The 18,422-nt window shown below is 41.9% G+C and overlaps 1 protein-coding gene across 1 annotated transcript in view; it reads right to left on the reverse strand.

Moving 5' to 3' along the window:
* Positions 1-18,422, reverse strand: part of kank1a (KN motif and ankyrin repeat domains 1a) — a 43,137-nt gene extending 24,715 nt beyond the window's left edge. The window contains exon 1 of the mRNA XM_076997602.1: positions 18,188-18,422. The gene's annotated coding sequence lies outside the window, so the exon portion shown is untranslated. The remainder of the gene's footprint in view (positions 1-18,187) is intronic.

The raw sequence follows: 18,422 nt of genomic DNA on the forward strand, positions 1-18,422 counted from the left end.
CATCATCTGTTGTAATTAGAGCAGAGTGCAGGAGCAAGTGGGCTTTGTTTGGTTCCTACACTTCAGCAGGCCAGGCATTAAATGGGGCTAATGAGAGAAAGGCATTCTGGGAGGATTAGGGTGGGAAATGTGTGGAATGGGCAAACGTCACCCCGAAACTAGGAGCCATGACCCCTGGGGCGGTACAAACACACACACCTACACACACACACACACACACACACACACACACACACACACACACACACACGAAACCTATAACCACTACAGGACCTTCTCGTTATCATCATCATCATGGGCCTCAAGGGAGAGTGAACAACTTGATGACTGCACCCACTCCACAGGCACCTGGCAAGAAGACCATCGAGTAGATTTATCCAACATCCCTTTTCAAAACGACCCTCGCAAAACGGAAGACGGAGCAAAACTCAAAACGAGGCTCCACAAAATGCTGCGCGGCACCCCTGCTACAAAAACACAGGCCTTGGCCACAGTGGAAGTCTTCAGAAGCTACGCATTAGCATTTACGCCATCGCCGCAACACAGGCCGCCTTAAGGGCCGCTTTTGCATAATGATGAATCAGCTCTTTGCTGGGCGACTAGTCCTATTGTTTTCTCCCCCTCCCCAACCCCAACCCGAATTCATATTCCAGGCCCGGATCTCCTGTTTATGCACCTCCATCTGCTGGGCGAGAGCAGAGCAGCTGTTCAGCCCACTCTCAAGCTCTCCGCCTGGGCCTCGAGAGCACGGCGAGCTCCCCCGAGTAGCTGTCCTCGACGTGGCTGGCCTTTTGTCTTCAGCAGCAGAGGTAGCCCAGAGGGGCATAATGAGGTGATCTGATGGTCAGGAATGATTAAATGCCTTCATTGCTATTCACACTGATTATCAGGCATGACGATCTGGACCGGGCGTATTGATGGGGGGTTGGGATTGATGCCGATTAAGACCAACCGACACCAGGGGAGAACATATTCCCATGGCTAATTGATAGTCATATGTTTTCCAAGCCTGATAGCAGGACAGCACAAGGGGTCAGATGTGGGGGCCAACAGAGACACAGTGTACATGCAGCCGATGGTAAGAAATCAACAATTGTAGGTGTGAACAAATGTGAAACACAATCCACTGTAAATCAAATAATAGTCAGATGAGGAGTAAACGACCTTATTATACTAGGGTTTCAGAGACATGATTTCTGACCACGACGTGGATAAGAAGAGAGACCACATGGTGTCCCGTCTGTGGTGCCTGCTGAAAGCGGGGCACTTTTTAAAATCCTGTTTAGGAAAACGTCCCCCACCACACTCGCCATCCCAAACTCCACCCCCTCCACCTGTTATGGTCTCTAAGCCTTCGAGGCGTAGACTGGAGGGGCTGAATGTCCTCACCAGCACGCCATAATACCGCTCGTGACTGGAACGAATGCAGTGGCAACATAATAGTGGCAAAATGTTTTACTTCCTGTAGTTAGACCGAGGAAGATAGAGACAGAAGGGACAGACTTTACATCATATTTAAAATAAATATACACAAAATTCACACACTGTAATCCCATCTTCACTGCTGCCATAGGTGCCTTGTTCTCCAAATCCTCTCAAGCATTGACCTTTTAACCATCAGTTCTCACAGATTTTCAGAATGTGGGCTGTGCTAGTTCCACGGTTGAAACAGAACTTGTGGCAACTGGTGGATTTTCAGAACACAGGCCATGTTTCACTTCACCCAACGCACCATTCATGTGAAATCTCATTCCACTCAACTGGCCATTTAACACAGTAAGTGAAGTCCAAGATGGACAGGCGATGCTAAAGTAATATTTCAAAATCCAAGCTGGCTACTATACATATAAATACTATAATATAATTACTATTATTTGATATAAATAAATAAAAGATGTCCTTCTGTCCGAACCTTCACATTGTAATGACCCACCATATGTGGGTGTACACACACTCTCACACACTGGCCACTTTATTAGGTATACCTTACTAGTACCGGGTTGGACCCCCTTTTGCCTTCAGAGCTGCCTTAATCCTTCGTGACATGGATTCAACAAGGAAGTAGCTATCAGAAGATGTGTACACTGTGGTCATAAAGGGATGGACATGGTCAGCAATAATATTAAGGTAGGCTGTGGCTTTGACACAATGCTCAATTGGTAATAATGGCCCCAGGGAAATTATCCCCCACACCACTGCACCACCACCACCAGTAGCCTGAACTGTTGATACAAGGCAGGATGTATTTCATGTTATTAACGCCAAATTCTGATCCTACCATCCGAATGTCGCTGCAGAAATAGAGACTCATCAGAACAGACATTTTTCCAATCTTCTATTGTCCAATTTTGGTGAGCCTGTGCAAATTTGTAGCATGTTTCTTGTTCTTAGCTGACAGGAGAGGCACCCTGTGTGGTTTTCTGCTGTTGTAGCCCATCTATCTCAAAGTTTGATGTGTTGTGCGTTCAGAAATGCTCTTCTGCATGCCTCAGTTGTTACCGTTCTATCAGCTCAAACCAGTCTGGCCATTCTCCTCTGACCTCTGGCATCAACAAGGCATTTGTGCCCCCAGAGCTGCCGCTCACTGGATATTTTTTTGGACCATTCTCTTTAAACCCTAGAGATGGTTGTGTGTGAAAATCCCAGTAGATCAGCAGTTTCTGAAATACTCAGAACAGCCCGTCTGGCACCAACAACGATGTTACGTTCAAAGTCACTTTCTTCCTCATTCTGATGCTCGGTTTGAACTGCAGCAGATCGTCTTGGCCATGTCTACATGCCTAAATGCATTGAGTTGCTGCCATGTGACTGACTGATTCGACATTTGTGTTAATGAGCGGTTCGATAGGTGTACCTAATAAAGTGGCCGGTGAGCGAGTGTACGTATATATATATATATACACACTTTAAAAGGGATCAAATTTACAAATGTTTTCAATATCATTTTGCCCTGTCAAACACATCTTAGTGGGTGTAATTAATATACATTTAAACATGCAGTAATAATACTCTTTGTTTCAATTACGATTTCCTTACGATTATGCTGCAAGTAGAAAGCGAAGCTGCTGTGCACAACATGGCTTCTGTTCAGAGCAGCGATGGGGTGTGTGAGCGGGCCTTGGCATGCAGTTACACTGCAGTATTAGACGGGTCCTGTGGTTGACAGTGTGTCAGAGGCATCCGGACATCCATTCACCGAGCTAGCGCCTTCACAATGGAGCTCTGTCTAAGACTGCATGCTCAAGCGTCCAGAGGAGGGCGGTGAGACCGCAAACAACCCCTCCGACTCACAACAACGCCCAGAAATGATACACTAGTCAAACCCAGTCCTGTGCTGACTATGTCTTCCAAAAACCCCAAGGGCCTAGAAAGATGTTGATATGAATATGTATTAACATCAAATGAATAATAAAAAAAAAGCTAACTACACAGTATCCCTGGAGCATTTGCCTTGTTTCAAGAGCACAGTTGCAGCAAACTTCAGGTGGAATCAAATTCCCCAACATCTTGAGCCATGGCCAAGCCCTTAGTCTGCTGGGCCAGGCAGGGCAAGTTCAAGGGCATGCAAGTTATGGCCAAACACCAGTGGCTCACTTGAGAGGGTGTGTGTGTGTGTGTGTGTGTGTGTGTGTGCGTGTGCGTGTAGAATCCGGAACAGGGCGGATTAACGTGAGCACTCGAGGACAAATGAGTATGCAGTTGTGAGATGAAGAGAGTCACCTGCTGCTAGCAGTTGAGTGGCCTTGTCTTTCAGAAACCATGCTCCTCAAAAGACCGGAAGGAAACCTTCAAGAGCCAACAGCTTTCAGCTAAGCACAGGAACGAGGAGAAAGTGCAGCAGGAAGAATCAGCTATCAATTAGTGCTTCAAATTCAACTGGGAAATTTCAACTCTTGCTCTGTGAAGGGGAGCCATGTCTTGTTTGGCATAGCACATTGAAAATGTAGCACATGCATCAGATTAGAGCAGTTCAAATTTGATCAGCGCTCATAGCTACGCAGCTACAACTCCTTCCAGACACATTCGGACTGCCAGCGTTATCAGATACCAGCCACGAAACAGCACACATTCAAAATGACTTCAGTAAACCTCCAGCATACATATCAAAAGCAAGCCATTACACAAATAGGTGAAACGTCAAGAAGACATGACAAGTCGGGGGAGGGTAACAGAACTCTGGTGTATATGAGCTGGTGATATATGTATATCACTGTGACCAGGCCTTTCATCAGGTGTTATTATGCACTACATGCACTGTCAACAGCCAGAGCCAGACAAGACTGGAGTGCAATCTAGTGATGTGATGTTATGTGAATGAACACAAAGTTCATGGGGCTGGTTTCCAGTCACCCCAGTGTGTGCACACTCAGAAACATTTTATATACTGCTTCATACTGGATCAGACCGCACCTGGTCTTATAAAAAGTGTTTACTTGAATAGTGGCAGAACTAAAGAGTCAGTAAAATCACCCTTACTTGTCTTTATTGCTTTTCGGGTTTTGTTTTCTTGATGTGATGTAGAGATGACCGACTAAGCACCATTTTACGGAAAAAATTAAGGATTTCTATAACTCTACTGCAAGATAAAACAAATGGTTTTTATAATGTTTCCATAATGAAAAGATACTGCCACTTCTCACAATTAAACAAGAATTAGAGAACAGAGCAACAAACAGCACCTTTCACATCCTGACTGCAAACACCGTTTCATTAACCAAACTTCCCTTTCTGAAGCAGTAAATCAGACAGTAAGCCACACTGGCTGGCAACCAGTCTATGATGTCCCATTATTCTTAAAGAGCAACTGGGCCCAGGTGAAGGAGTAAGGTGAAACCACATTTTCCATATTATTGACTCAATTGTGAAAGCAAACCTGTGGGGTAAATCTTTCACCAGTCGCTTCACATTTGCGCGTTCCTTGCCAACAACAGAAGGGGTCAGGAAGTCATGAGGGTATGATATTATACGTGTGCCTCCATGCAGATAATGCAGCGTATTGTGCAGGGAACGGAGCAATACGACTGAAGCAACTATCCGCTCAGCAGAAAAGCCGGAGTTGAAACCACGGTGGATCTATGAAGAGGGAGAAGGGCAGAGTGGTGGCTATGATCTGGAATTCACTGTTCCCACACATCAAAGTGGGAACCTAGAGTATGATCCAGTCCCATAATTACACGAGATCTGAATACAGGAGGTCTGATGATCCACATGAAAAAAAAAAACAACCCAAAAGAATCAGGCAAGACTCTTGGATGTTGGCAAGAGTGGCTGTGAATGAGTGAAATGTATATGGGAGGGGGTCTGGGTGTAGCTGAAAAAAAACATTTTAGGAACATGCAGCTACAAAATCTTTGTTCACTGCATTCCTAGCAAAGCTTTCTACATGCTGACATCCAGAGGGCCACATACATGTGACATATACTGGACCCATTAATCTAAATCAGCCTGGAGAAGTCGGTGCTGTTGCTCAACTCTTGGGCCGCGTGCCTTAGATGTGGCATCCTCTGAGGACTCTATGGGACAGGGCTTAGCCAATGACAGTGACAGATGAGCAAGGCCTGGGAAGGCCAGTAGCAGTGTGTGGGGATTAACAAACCAACAAACAAATTAGGAGAGGTATTGTCCACTGAGAGCACAGGGTAATCTACTTAGACACTCTGCCATTTACTGCAGGAATGCATAGGCATGGTTCAGGTTTGTGTAAAAACTGAAGAAAAGAAGAATAAACTAGATCACCAGATGAACACATTTAATTATATTCTCAGTAATAAAGTTCCAGTTTACCTCGAATGGCCTCTAAAATAAAGCATCTTAATAGCATCTTTCATTTTGCTCATTACTACTGTGATGTTTGTATTATGGACACCTTGCCATTTTACCGCTGAAAGCTGAAAAGATAAAGAATCTAACATTAAGACTGCTCCCAGCTAAGTGTAAATTTCATGCCTGTCATTACAAATATAGCTTGTGACCTGTTGGGTTAACAGTCTAAAAGTTACACTCAGAAACTTCAGACTGATTTTATTTACAACCAGGCATAAGTCAGGTGCAGCTAGTCCCAGGACCTGATGGCTTTCTCAGTGAATTCTACAAGCACTGGAATATACTACACTACGCTAACACCACTCTTAACAGATTAGCAATACCAACCTTGCTACAGACTGCTTAAACCTTTTTACAGTGGTGAATTTGGTAAATAAAAACCTTTTTATACTTCATGGTATAGTACTAACAGGTTAAGCCTAATGTGTTGTCCCAACTTTTACACTGCACGGCTGTACTAGGCAGGTATGTCCACTCTCCTTCTCCTTATTGTATATTATATATTTATAAAAGCATTAGCAGCATCTCTATGTCACAATAGAACTGTCAAAGAAATCCAGACATAAAAAAAAACAAAATCCCTTCTCAAAGAATATTAAACATCCCAAAATATGAAAAAAATGAAAAAAAGAGGAAAAAGTCTTACAATGTTTAACAAAATAGTCAGACTGCTTCTCCTTAAAGTGGCCCTGTCTTCACTGGTTCAGAATTTGGGGTAAATACCTCTACTGAGGATCATATTCATCTTATGGATGGAGGGTTGACTGTCGGTAGAGCAGGTTTCCCTGCCAAAACATGAGGTTGAGGAATTTTTAATTAAGCCATCGCACCATGGTCGATCCCCTGGGAGGGCTCCTGTAAACAGAGTATGCACAGTGTCTCCCACAATGTCCAACCCAACAAATCCACTGTGTCAGCTGGGTTATCGCCTAAAAGGCCAAAGTTCAAAACTTCTTCACTCTATAAAACAGCCAACAAAAATGGACCAAAACAAATGGTCTTTTTGAAAAGGAGAAGAAAAACAAGGCAGGGGTGGGGTGTGTTACTGAGGCTGTTTATTTTGTTATGTTTACAAACCTCGTGAGAAGAGAATCCTACACCTTCTTTTTACATAGGAGAGATGAGGACAGGTGAGCAGGGATTTTGAATAACACCCACAGATAACACACTAGATAGAATTCAGTCTCCAGCACATACAAAGCAAAACAGCTGTTTGCAAGTCATCATCTTTAACATATAAACAAAATCTATCAATGGCCCATTATAGATACATTAAGAAACAATCAACGGGAAGGCGGGTGGGGGGGGGGGGGGGGGGTGGACAAGAACAAGAAGCTTTCGTCAGTCCAGCTGAAAACGACATGATGCACACTAATTTAAATAAATAAAGGAAGCTGAATACAGGTAGAGGGCCCCTAGCGCCACTTTGAACAAGGCCACAAAATAAAGGTGGTGATCTTTTTAGTAAACACACATGAACTTGTCTGCACTTTGTAGAGCAGAAAGAAAGGGATGAAAACAGCACACAAGAAGGCATTATGAACATGGAAACCCCATGCTGTTACCAAGGCAAACCTGCCCTTATTTGTAAAAACAGAAACACGAGAAGCCTGTTGTGGGTTTTGGTAGGAGGTTGAGAGGTTATTTGTTATATAACGGGGCAAGGTACTGATCACAAGAGTCATTTCATTAACCTCTATCTATATCCTTAGAAATCCGATACACGCTCACCGGCTATGGAAACACCTAGCTAAACTGTACCTTTAGGCCTACACGCAAACCACTTGGCACACTTTATGAGTGTACAGAACATAGTCCGTGGTCAGTAGCCCTGGTCAGCAGTGGTGGAAAGTAACAGATTACAAATATACTCTCATTACTATAACAAAGTAAGTCATTTTAAATGGATATAGGCTATAATAACATTACTTTTAAGAGGCAACAATAGAATTGGAACCTAGTGCTAAAAACACAGGTAGGCTGTGTAGAAAGATATGGACAAGATAATAAATAACATTGCATCATCAGAACATTCATTGCAATATGCAAAAGCTTTGAGAGGTAAAGGTGGAGGCAGGCATGTCATGACGAGTTTCGTCTTCGTGATATATAGGCAAACAAATTGGCTTCCAAATTAAAGAAACAAAATAAAATTTGATTCTATACTAGCTAGCTAACCGACTTTTGCTCTGAACCAAGGCTAAAATTGCAGACCCATGTTGCTGAATGTTAATCGAACTAACCTAGGAAACGAGTTAGCCTAGCTAACTATGTGACAATGTAAGCAAACAATGCTATTGCTGCGTGATTCCACCATTTGTAGCTATAAAACCAGCTAACTAGGTTATGTAGCCAACTCACTCATTACTTAGGTCAGTGGTTCCCAAAGTGGGGGGCGCGCCCCCTAGGTGGGGCGCGGAGCTATTGCAGGGGGGGCGCGGAGCTTGAAAGTAAAACGTGCACATGTGTCTTAGGGATGCACCGATTCCGATATTAATATCTGAAAAAATTCTAGATCGGGTATCGGGGACAATGTGACCGATCCATAAAAACAGATCTATTCAGTCTAATTCTATGCTTGTATTGCTTGCTTTTCGGAGTTAGTTCAACCTAATACTCGCGCTGGTGGTATTCCACTTATTCCGTTGATTTGCTGGTTGACCAAAATAAACCTGGGCTCCAGCAATACTTCACTGTTCATACATGAACTGGTGAGTTGTCCAAAGCTCATTTAATGCGTTACTTACAGAAATAAAATAAAGAGCAGTGGTCTGACTCGGTCTACGACAGAAAGCTAAAAAAACAATATTCCATACGCGCGCTCAACTCGCTCCCTTAAAGAGACAGTACACATATTTCTGGCCGTTACATGCTTTGTGCTCTGCGTGATGTCTGCGCTTGCAAACTAGCCGCATATGTATTGCTGTTTCTCTTATTTCATCTCCTTATTTGTTTTAAATTATATTTAGAATTCTTGAACCATTTAAAAGGTTTCTTGCAGTTTATTTTTTCACGTTTGACCAAAGTTGTGAACCTATTGTTTTTGTAAGTTTCAGGTTCTTTGGTATTATTTATTTTACATTCAATGTTATATTCATAATTGCACTGACTGAACAAATGCAAGTTGTGTTGTTTTTACATGTTTTATGTGTGTTTAAGTGTGCTATACTGGTGCAGAGTTTTCAATAAACTTGTAATTCAGTATGTCTGTGTTTAAAAAAAAAAATGCTTTAAGTCGATTCAGCACAGTTTTACTCTATCAGATCGGTATCGGCAGAGGCGGTCTTTGCATAGAGGCATGGCTAGGCAACTGCCTTGGGCCCCTCCCACTGCAGCCCACTGTAGGGGCCCCCTGATTAGCTGACTTATTTTTCGCATATTAATGTTGATGGGCCCCCTACCTAATTTCGCCTTGAGCCCCCAAATTGCTAAGTCCGCCACTGGGTATCGGATCAGTATCGGCCGATACGAAGCCTCAGATATCTGAATCGGTATCAGAAGTGAAAAACGTGAATCGGTGCATCCCTAGTCAATATGGGGGGGGGGGGGGGTGGGGGGGGGGTGTAGGGGGGGCACAAAAATATTCTCATCTACTAAAGGGGGGCACGGCAGAAAAAGTTTGGGAACCACTGACTTAGGTGATCAGTTTATTAGCTCTCTAATAAACTAGCTAGCTAGTCTTATGTCCATCACGTGCACCTATATTTTTCCCACTGAAAGCAGAAGCATTTCCAATAGACAAGTAAATGCGACAGTATTATGTGGAGGGTGTTCAAAGTACATAGAGAAAGCCTCTAAATTAAAGCAGTACAGTGAATGCATCTTCAGAAAGAATTCAGAAGAACAGAGGCGACATTCAGCTGAACAGCAGATGAAGCCTGAAGTCCACACCATGTCATCCATCCATTGGGTAGCCACAATCAATAGGCTTGTAGTCGCACTCATCTGGGAAAGCCCTCCACCTTTTAATGTAGATGAACCTCCAATATTCAAAAACCCAATACAATCTATCTGCTCAGTTATAAACAGGTCAGCTGTGAAACTGCAGAAATAATAGTTTTACTTACTGATTTTCATGAGCTACTTTTTATACACCTACTGATTACTGCTAACCATATATTACCTGGATATTATTTATTTGGTTTTGTGACAACATGGCAAAAAAGTGACATATACAAGTCAAAACTAGACACCTGGACGTACAGCCTAAAACCAAATTAGCCAGGGTGAAAACCGGACACATGGCAACCGTAGTCCATCCACAAGTATCCAGCCAAATGTTTTGTGGTTAAAACTAACCACACAAGGCCACCAACAATCATTCGTGGCATAGATTCAACAAGGTACTGGAAACATTCTTCAGAGTCTGGTCCATATTGACATGATAGCATCACGCAGTTGCTGCAGATTTGTTGGCTACATATCCATGATGCAAATCTCCTGTTCCACCACATCCCAAAGATGCTCTACTGGATTGAGATCTGGTGTATGTGGAGGCCATTCGAGTACAGTGAACTCATTGTTGTGTTCAAGAAACCAGTCTGAGATGATTTGCGCTTCATGACATGGCGCATTATCCTAATGGAAGTAGCCATCAGAAGATGGGTGCACTGTGGTCATAAAGGGATCGACAATGTCAGCAACAATACTCAGGTAGTCTGTGGCAATAAATGACCTTTCGTCCCCATTCTGATGCTCAGTCTGAACTGCAACAGCTCGTCTTGGCCATGTCTACATGCCTATATGCATAGAGTTGCTGCCATCTGATTGGCTAATTCGACATTTGCATTAATTTGCAGGTGTACCTATTAAAGTGGCCGTTGAGTGTATAATATAGAAGCTAATGAGTGCAATGTCTAGCCTGCCATATCATATTGAGTAATGCAGAGTTGGGTTAAGTTTTGAGTTAGAGGTACTCAAATCATACCTCTCCATATTCTACACATTTTCCAAGTTCCCTTTAACCTAGCAGTCAGTGTGATACAGTAGTTATGGATGTAACAAAACAAGTACATTCTCTTTTTTGATGCACACTAAACATAACGTGTGTCCCTGAATTTTTTAGTTTAAGCAGAATTTCAGCAATTAGCCTGAGGTAGCAAGAGGACTCAATTACCTTTAAACACTTTAAAATTGGATCTATAACGGAAATGGAAAAAAGTAACATGATTTGGTTTGGATGGCTGGGCTGTCTTATTTGGTTCAAGCTCTGAAAGAAAGTTTAGAAGAACCCACATCACCAACATGTGTGTCATTGTTCACACGTTCATGTTATTGGTTGCATGAGTTTGAAGTGACTTTTCATATTAAAATTAACCACAGTTAATGCTTTTACCAATCAAAGTGGTTGGCTGTTTAGATAAATAAAAAATTTTGATGATCATAGACAAAAAAAAATGTATGTCTTGTTGCATCCTATTTCAGCTTCTACACATGATAATACAAGTCTATGTTTGGATATTGTTACTCCAAATATTCAAGGAAACATTTTACTTCTCATATATTCTAATCACTTTTTTCTACTTTTGATGCTTCAAACTTGGAAACCTCTCAAACTTCGAAGGAGACGCGAGTCTCCTTGCCTACCTTCAGCTTCTACATCAAAACCAGCAGCGACGTGATGGAACACTCCACCCACCAGCTGTGTCTGAAATGATGCATCTAACCCCCACAATGATTGTGGGGTCTCCCAACAAATTAGAAAGCTGGCCACTACATCTGGAAGTTACAGGGCTGAATGTCAATGGTTCCAGGCTGGAAGGGAAGGCCCATGCTGAATCCCTCAATGCCTTCAAAGTGCTCTATTTTTAATTTGAGACTACTGCTAAAGACATCTGGAGGGTAGGCTACAAATCTCCCATCACAAATGATCCCAGGAGTGAAGTGTGGTGGCAACCATTTAATTGCCGAAGAAAGATCACTAAAAGACTAAACAAGTGTAAATTCAACATCTGGCAGCATATGGAAACAATTCACTAACAAGCTAAATGCAGTAGACATTTAAAAATGTAATTTCCAGCTTGAGGTTCTATTACATATGTAGCACAAATCTGCTGTGAATAGTCGTGCAAGCTACATTTTCATGGTCTGCCAGGATCATTACTTGTGATGCTATGCAAGATTCAAACGGAGCTACACTGACACCACCAACAGCTATACACAGTATGGCCATGGAAGACAAGTTGTGTTCCATTTATTCTCACATTGTGGCCCAAGTGGCACATAGCATTCAAGACAGAACAGAGAGCACAATTTAATCAGTAACGTTAAAACATTTAACATTTATTACTACATAGAGTCTCAAGACAAAGATTATACAACAATCAGTAATGTTCCCAAGGACACCTAAGCTTTCAGCGGAAAGGCTACTGATGCTGGCCTCTGTTTAGCACTCAAACACTGGAACACCCAGAGGGATGGCTAGCGTGTGGTCACTGGGACAGCCGACACGGAGCCCACAGTGCAAGGGGAATCCGATCGGGCTGGCTGGGCGTAGCAAGCTGAAACCTGAGGAGTCTGGTGGTTCCTGGGCTGAGCACTCCCAGATTCCCACAACACAGTTTTGTTTATGTTTTTTGTTTTTTTTATAAACTTCTTTTCACTACTTTTGACAGGGTTTGTCTTTCCAGGGATTTTACAACTTGAACATTTCTGTTACATTTACAGCATTTAGCAGATGCTACTATCCAGAGTGACATACAGAATGTGCAGTATGACTGTACGTGTCGCTTCCATGATAATTAAATAAACATGAAATCATTTACTTCTAACGCACCACTGTGCCTATAGTGCCTTCACAAACACCAACACCATGTAACCTGAACACACCCTTAGATGTTTTACCTGTATGCAATCATGCCATTTGGAGAGGTTTTGTTTATCTGAATGCTTTTTGCCTTTTTGAAAAATGTTTCTTTTGGACCTGCCTGTTCCTGCCCAAAATTTGAAGCTCGAAATGTACCGATGCGATTTGCACCCAGCAGCATACCATTCCGTGGTGAGCGTCAAAGCAGCCGGCGGGGAGGGCTCTGCCTTCGTCTCAGCTCTCAAACCTCAATGACAGACAGGAATCATGGCATAAAGAAGCCCCAAGCATGAGGTTAACCCACTGGGTTCCCTGCATGGTTGCAGACTCTTGCTCACCCCCGTCATGTCTATGGTGAGATCTGGCATGAAGAGATATCCAAACACTCAATTGTGGCAGGCCCCATCAGGCAAAGTCCTACTCATGCTGCCCAAGGGCAAATTATTCAGCCGAGAGTTTAAATGCAACACATCTGAAAGACTCCTTTACTGTTATTCTGGTGGGACAGGCCCAACAGCACCTGCTGTGCATCATGGGAATGTTATGGACAAACACCCATTTCTCTTGAGAAATATCCGTTCTTGATATTTGATTGCCAGGATGTTGTGCTTGTACAACAGCTTGTACTTGTTCTAAGTAAAAGACATCAGGCCTCATGAAGGAGAATCATATAAATAACTCAAACTTTAAATTTGTTTGTTCAGGTGTTAAAAGCAACATATAAGAAAAGATACATTTTTAAAAACACATATCCAAGGTATTTTTGCTGAATTTGATCAAGTGGTAAATGAGCAAAAGTCCAAAGCACATTATTCAAAGTAGGGACCATTGTAGACATGCAAAGATTAATTTGCAAGTTAAAACAGCAGCTGCTTTTCTTGGTCCTTAAAACTAAACAAAAAAAAAAAAAACGAAAAGTTGTCATAATAAGTTACTACTTCATTTAGAGCAATGGGCTTGCCCACGACTCAAAAGTTTAACCCCACCTTTTCAAATGAGGAGTACGTGTGATCATGTACAACATTAAAAATGTTGTACATGGAAGAAAAGGCTTTAGCGTTATAAAGAAAGGCCGAGATGTTTGACATATTTGGAGGTCTTCTGCATGTCCTTCTGGTGAGTTCCAACCCCAGCAGCTAGCAGAGGACACGCACTGCTTGACATGTTCTCTTCATGTTTGGACATGTGCTCCTCAATCATGTACCTTCCTCCTGTAACATTTTGCTGGTCACAGCAAAGCTTTTTGAATAAAAATTTGAGGGTATACATCTAGAGAATATCATAGCAACAAAAAGACTGATCGGTTTTGATTTTTGATACTCGAAGACGATGAGTATTGAACAAAACTCAACCCAGCTAAAACTGGAAAAACAAGCCCATAGAAACAAAGCACACATCAGCATGTTTTCAAGCATCCTCATGGTTCCATAAATGTCCATTGCTTGAGTATGCTGGATGCTGTCAGCGTCCAGAGCCAAGAGGATGTGCACCCTTGGAGACGGCTAACTGAAATGCTAGGACAAGGCAGTTAGCAAAAATCCACCCACTTATTTTCGACAGATGTCCCTGACCCTACAGCTCAGACTTCAAAGCTAAACAAGGAACGGCGGGATCCTGTCTCCGTGACAATAGAGCCTTCACTCAGTGCTCCCCACACACAATGACTGCAGCAAAGGGGCTCTGATGTCACGGAGATCGTCCACTTTAACTGCATGTTGGACAGTGCATTGGGACACCTCTCAAACAACTCCTGCCTCTACAAATTAATAAACATGAGTGAAAAAAACCAGTTAAATTGGAAAACAGCTTCGGGGAATTCTTTACGAGGTACCCGCAGTCCTCTACATAGACGGTGAAACTAGATAAGTTATTGAGAATTCCCACTTGTCTACTTCCCATTCCAAGACAGCAAGACAAAAACACCCCACTGCACGGACAATAAAGCCCTGGCGTTATGTGGCTAAAGGGGCCACAGCAATGACAATGAAGAACCATTATCATCTGCAGGCTTGTCTGGGATGTGGTAAACCTGATCGTGATGCCTTCTATCCCAAGAGGTTACTGGAATGTTTTCAAATGGATAGAGAAAGGAGATCCTTCAAAGGGACGTTTTTTTTTCTGTCTTGTCAGTTTTGTTTTGCTTTTGTTACTTTTATTGTTTAATCCATCACCATCCATAATAAATAAATATCCTTAAATAAAATTTGTTCTTTATTCCTTTCATCAATAATTACCTTATCTCCTCCTGAAGCAATATGCAAGATTTTCAGTCTATTGTTTACAAGCAATAGTCAAGCCAATTCAGAAATAAACATGCTTTTCTGCATTAAAAGAGATAGAGATAGAGATAAATATGCCTCTAAAATCATCTGCTATAGTGTGACATGGTCGCAAGTATGTATTTTCAAAACAATGTTTTGGAGCCCAAACAAATTTCATACACAATCACACTTCAAAATCAAGTCTAATCAGATATAATTAATTATAGCATGTTTTTTACTGTCCCTCTTCTTCTTCCCCCCAAATATATTCTTAATAACTGAAATAAAAACCTACCCTTAAGTAATATTTTTTGAGTACCACGATGAAAAACACACCTGAATTAACATAATGCAACCAATAAGAAGAATTTGAAAGAAAAAAAAAAAACCCTGGTAGTATCTGGACCCATTTTATCATTAATCTTTTAAGTCTTACATGCTGCAACTGAATGCTTTAAAGTCCTGCCAAACCTTTAATCATCCCAATAATCACTTCCTGACTCAGTTGTTAAGTACTATAAGGATCTGGGCAAAATTCTCTTAGTTTCTAGAGAACTATGCACCTAGAACTAATGATTTAATTAGCTAAATCAATGGGATTACCTAATGTATTTGACCTAATTACATCTATTTACCAATTTCCTAATCAAATATACTCAACAGATGGTGCATATAGCTCAGAGTCCCACTGGGTAGGCAACTTCACAGCTGCCCATGCCTGTCCATGGGAAGAATATTAAAAGGAATTAAATACTACGCTGGTAAATAAAGGAATGTGAACATTAGCTGTACCATTTAAACAAAAATGAATTATTCACCATGAAAGGCGATATGAAACCAAGAGATGCTATGGTTACACAGTAATTAAGCTGTCAGTTCAGCTAATCCAAAAGTCAAATATATTCAGCAAGTGATAAAGATGTGTGCCCAGCTCAGCATGTCTGCACCAAAGTAAAAACTGCATTAACTTGCAGCCTGGCCGGTAACTCAAACAGACACAGCATCGAGTTTCAGCCTGCGTGACGAGCCATAACTATCCATTACCAATTATTGGCATGCACGTGCAACGCTGACATGCCAGAATGAAGTCTGCACATATCACGGGGGAGGTCGACAGATCAGACCCCACATACTGGATGAAACTGGCCAATGTGTTTACAGTGGAGATTCAGTAAAAGTTTCAAAAGAAGAGAGAATGACAATAACCAAAAAAATACACCTATATTTGTGATCTTTCCCCAAGTCTTTCAGGCTATTTATCAACATCTTTGGGCCTTGGTCACTTTGAAACTATAATTTTTTTGTATCATGAGGGATAAACCAAACAAGCATTTTTTTTTAAACTAGCAGTTGCAAATAAGCTTGCCTGTGTAAGACTGCCACACTGATATGATGGCAGCATGGTAACAGTGGCAGTGACAAGGCAGGTTAGATTTGCAAACAGGTCTAACTAAGCAGTAAAGTGGAAGTAATTTCCGCTGGATAAACAGAGACCAGCGGTTGGGCTTTTACAGCCTGTCAGAGAGCATGAGGTGATGTTTCTCTTTAACGCAGATCAGATCTTTGATCTCCATGCACAGGGCCTTCTCAGTAAGGTGATAACTCAGCCAGACTACAGCCATGTGGCCACGAGAGGCCTGAACATGGCCGGCTGTGGAAGCTGGAGTAAAAAAGACTTGATCTGATCTCCTGGAGTGAGGCATGTTTTCGCTTTTACACTGTACTTTGGAACCGCCGAGTTCTGTTAGACCTTACAGTAAACAGCCTCGTGGGATACAAGCAGCTATAAAACATATTTTTTTATGTTTTATAAAACATATATAAAGCAAAGAAACTTCTGCAGCTCTCAGGTTTCAAACCTTGATAATGAAATTACATGTTTCAAGCAAGCAACCTGAAACAATTATCCATTAGAATGCAGGATTACTGTCATGGGACACAAAGACCTACGTGTTTCTCTTCACATCTCTTTCACCCCATTTATATGGAACAGGCACCTAGCGCCTGGCACTATCGAGCAGCCGCATAGCTTCATCTGCAATGTTCTTCTCATCCCAAAGCTATGTGAATGATGAAAGATTGTCTTCCTTTCCACTCGGTATCTTTCATTATGTTCTTGGTGAAAGAAAGATTCACAACTTTCCTATTGAAGTTCGTCCTCAGAGAGCCTTTCGAATCATGCACCAAGCACTGGACATTCGGAACCGAGCCTCACGCAGTCGAGGCTATGTGGGCAAGACAATTCTCATATGTGCTTTTTCCAGGGGTTCAAGTGGAGAAACGGGCAAACTGAAAGAAGAATACGATATCCTGTTGACTGGTGAAGGGATCAAAGTTAAAAAGAAATTATGAGGAAAGGAAGAAAAAAATTGGAGACACACTTCAAACGGGCTCCACGGAAGCTATTTCACTGCCGATAACAGTTGCTGACAATCTCTTTCACTGCGGCATAATGATATTGTTGTTTGGAGCAGGTCTCGCGCGCTGCGTTAGTCTGAGCTAGTAAAATGAACTTTTTTTGGTGATGCCCATACTGCAACACAGCGTATCAAACAAATACGTGAAAACAAGTGAAACTCCACAGAAAACCGACATCAAATTATGTCTCAGTCCAATCTTCCCCTGGAAATCATGAGGCAAAGGTGACAGAGAAAGCTTTGGAAAACAAATGCAACAGGAAATTTTGCTCTTTTTCAGAAACGGAGATATGTAAGGAATCAGCATTTGTCATTAAGTTAAAACTTCCTGAATGTAGAACAAGAGTGGCTAATAGTCAAAATCGCATCCTCGCCAGGCTGGCAGACATGCCCTTCTTTTGCAGGGAACTGAACTACGTGTTACGCATTTCGGGACTTTTAAATGACGCAGAGATAATAATTCACGCACTGACTGCGTTCAACAAATATAACCTTCATGCATTTTTCAAACCCTTAACCAAGAAGCATCTAAATCAACAACATAAGTAAACACGGATAACGCTATAATATCAAATGCGTGTCACTGAACAGGTGTGAGAACAAGAACGCGCCACAATTAGGGTAACATGATAGGTGTCAAATAACTTCTAAATGATTAGAGAACGGTCTTTACGAACTTTCCTTACTGCCAAAAAACTGCCAGTTTTTATTATTTTTAGACCGAAATTCATGGTGTGATAATCGTCATAAAAAGTCATAAGCGAGCAGCAATCAAATACAACTGCACGTGGGCTTAAGTGCACAGTTTAGAACAGCATACATGACACGGTAATGTAATAATCCGTCATTTATTCTCAACGCTTTTTAAACGGACAACTTACCTCTTCTCTAAAGTCGCGTGTTGTGCAGCCTTATCATGAAGTTTTTGGGACAGGTCTCTCTTACAAGATGTTTGGCACTCGCGAAGTTTATAAATGTAAAACCAGCGTTTTTAATGGACAGCCCTTTTAGCTTCCAGTAAGGACTTGAAAATTCTGTTTACATCTTTTTCCCACAGAGCTTGTCCAGTTTTGCATTTCAACTTTCCTCTCCGGCGAAGCGTCCCTTCGTTGCGCA

The sequence above is a fragment of the Brachyhypopomus gauderio genome, chromosome 3, assembly GCF_052324685.1.
Source record: "Brachyhypopomus gauderio isolate BG-103 chromosome 3, BGAUD_0.2, whole genome shotgun sequence".
NCBI lineage: Eukaryota > Metazoa > Chordata > Actinopteri > Gymnotiformes > Hypopomidae > Brachyhypopomus > Brachyhypopomus gauderio.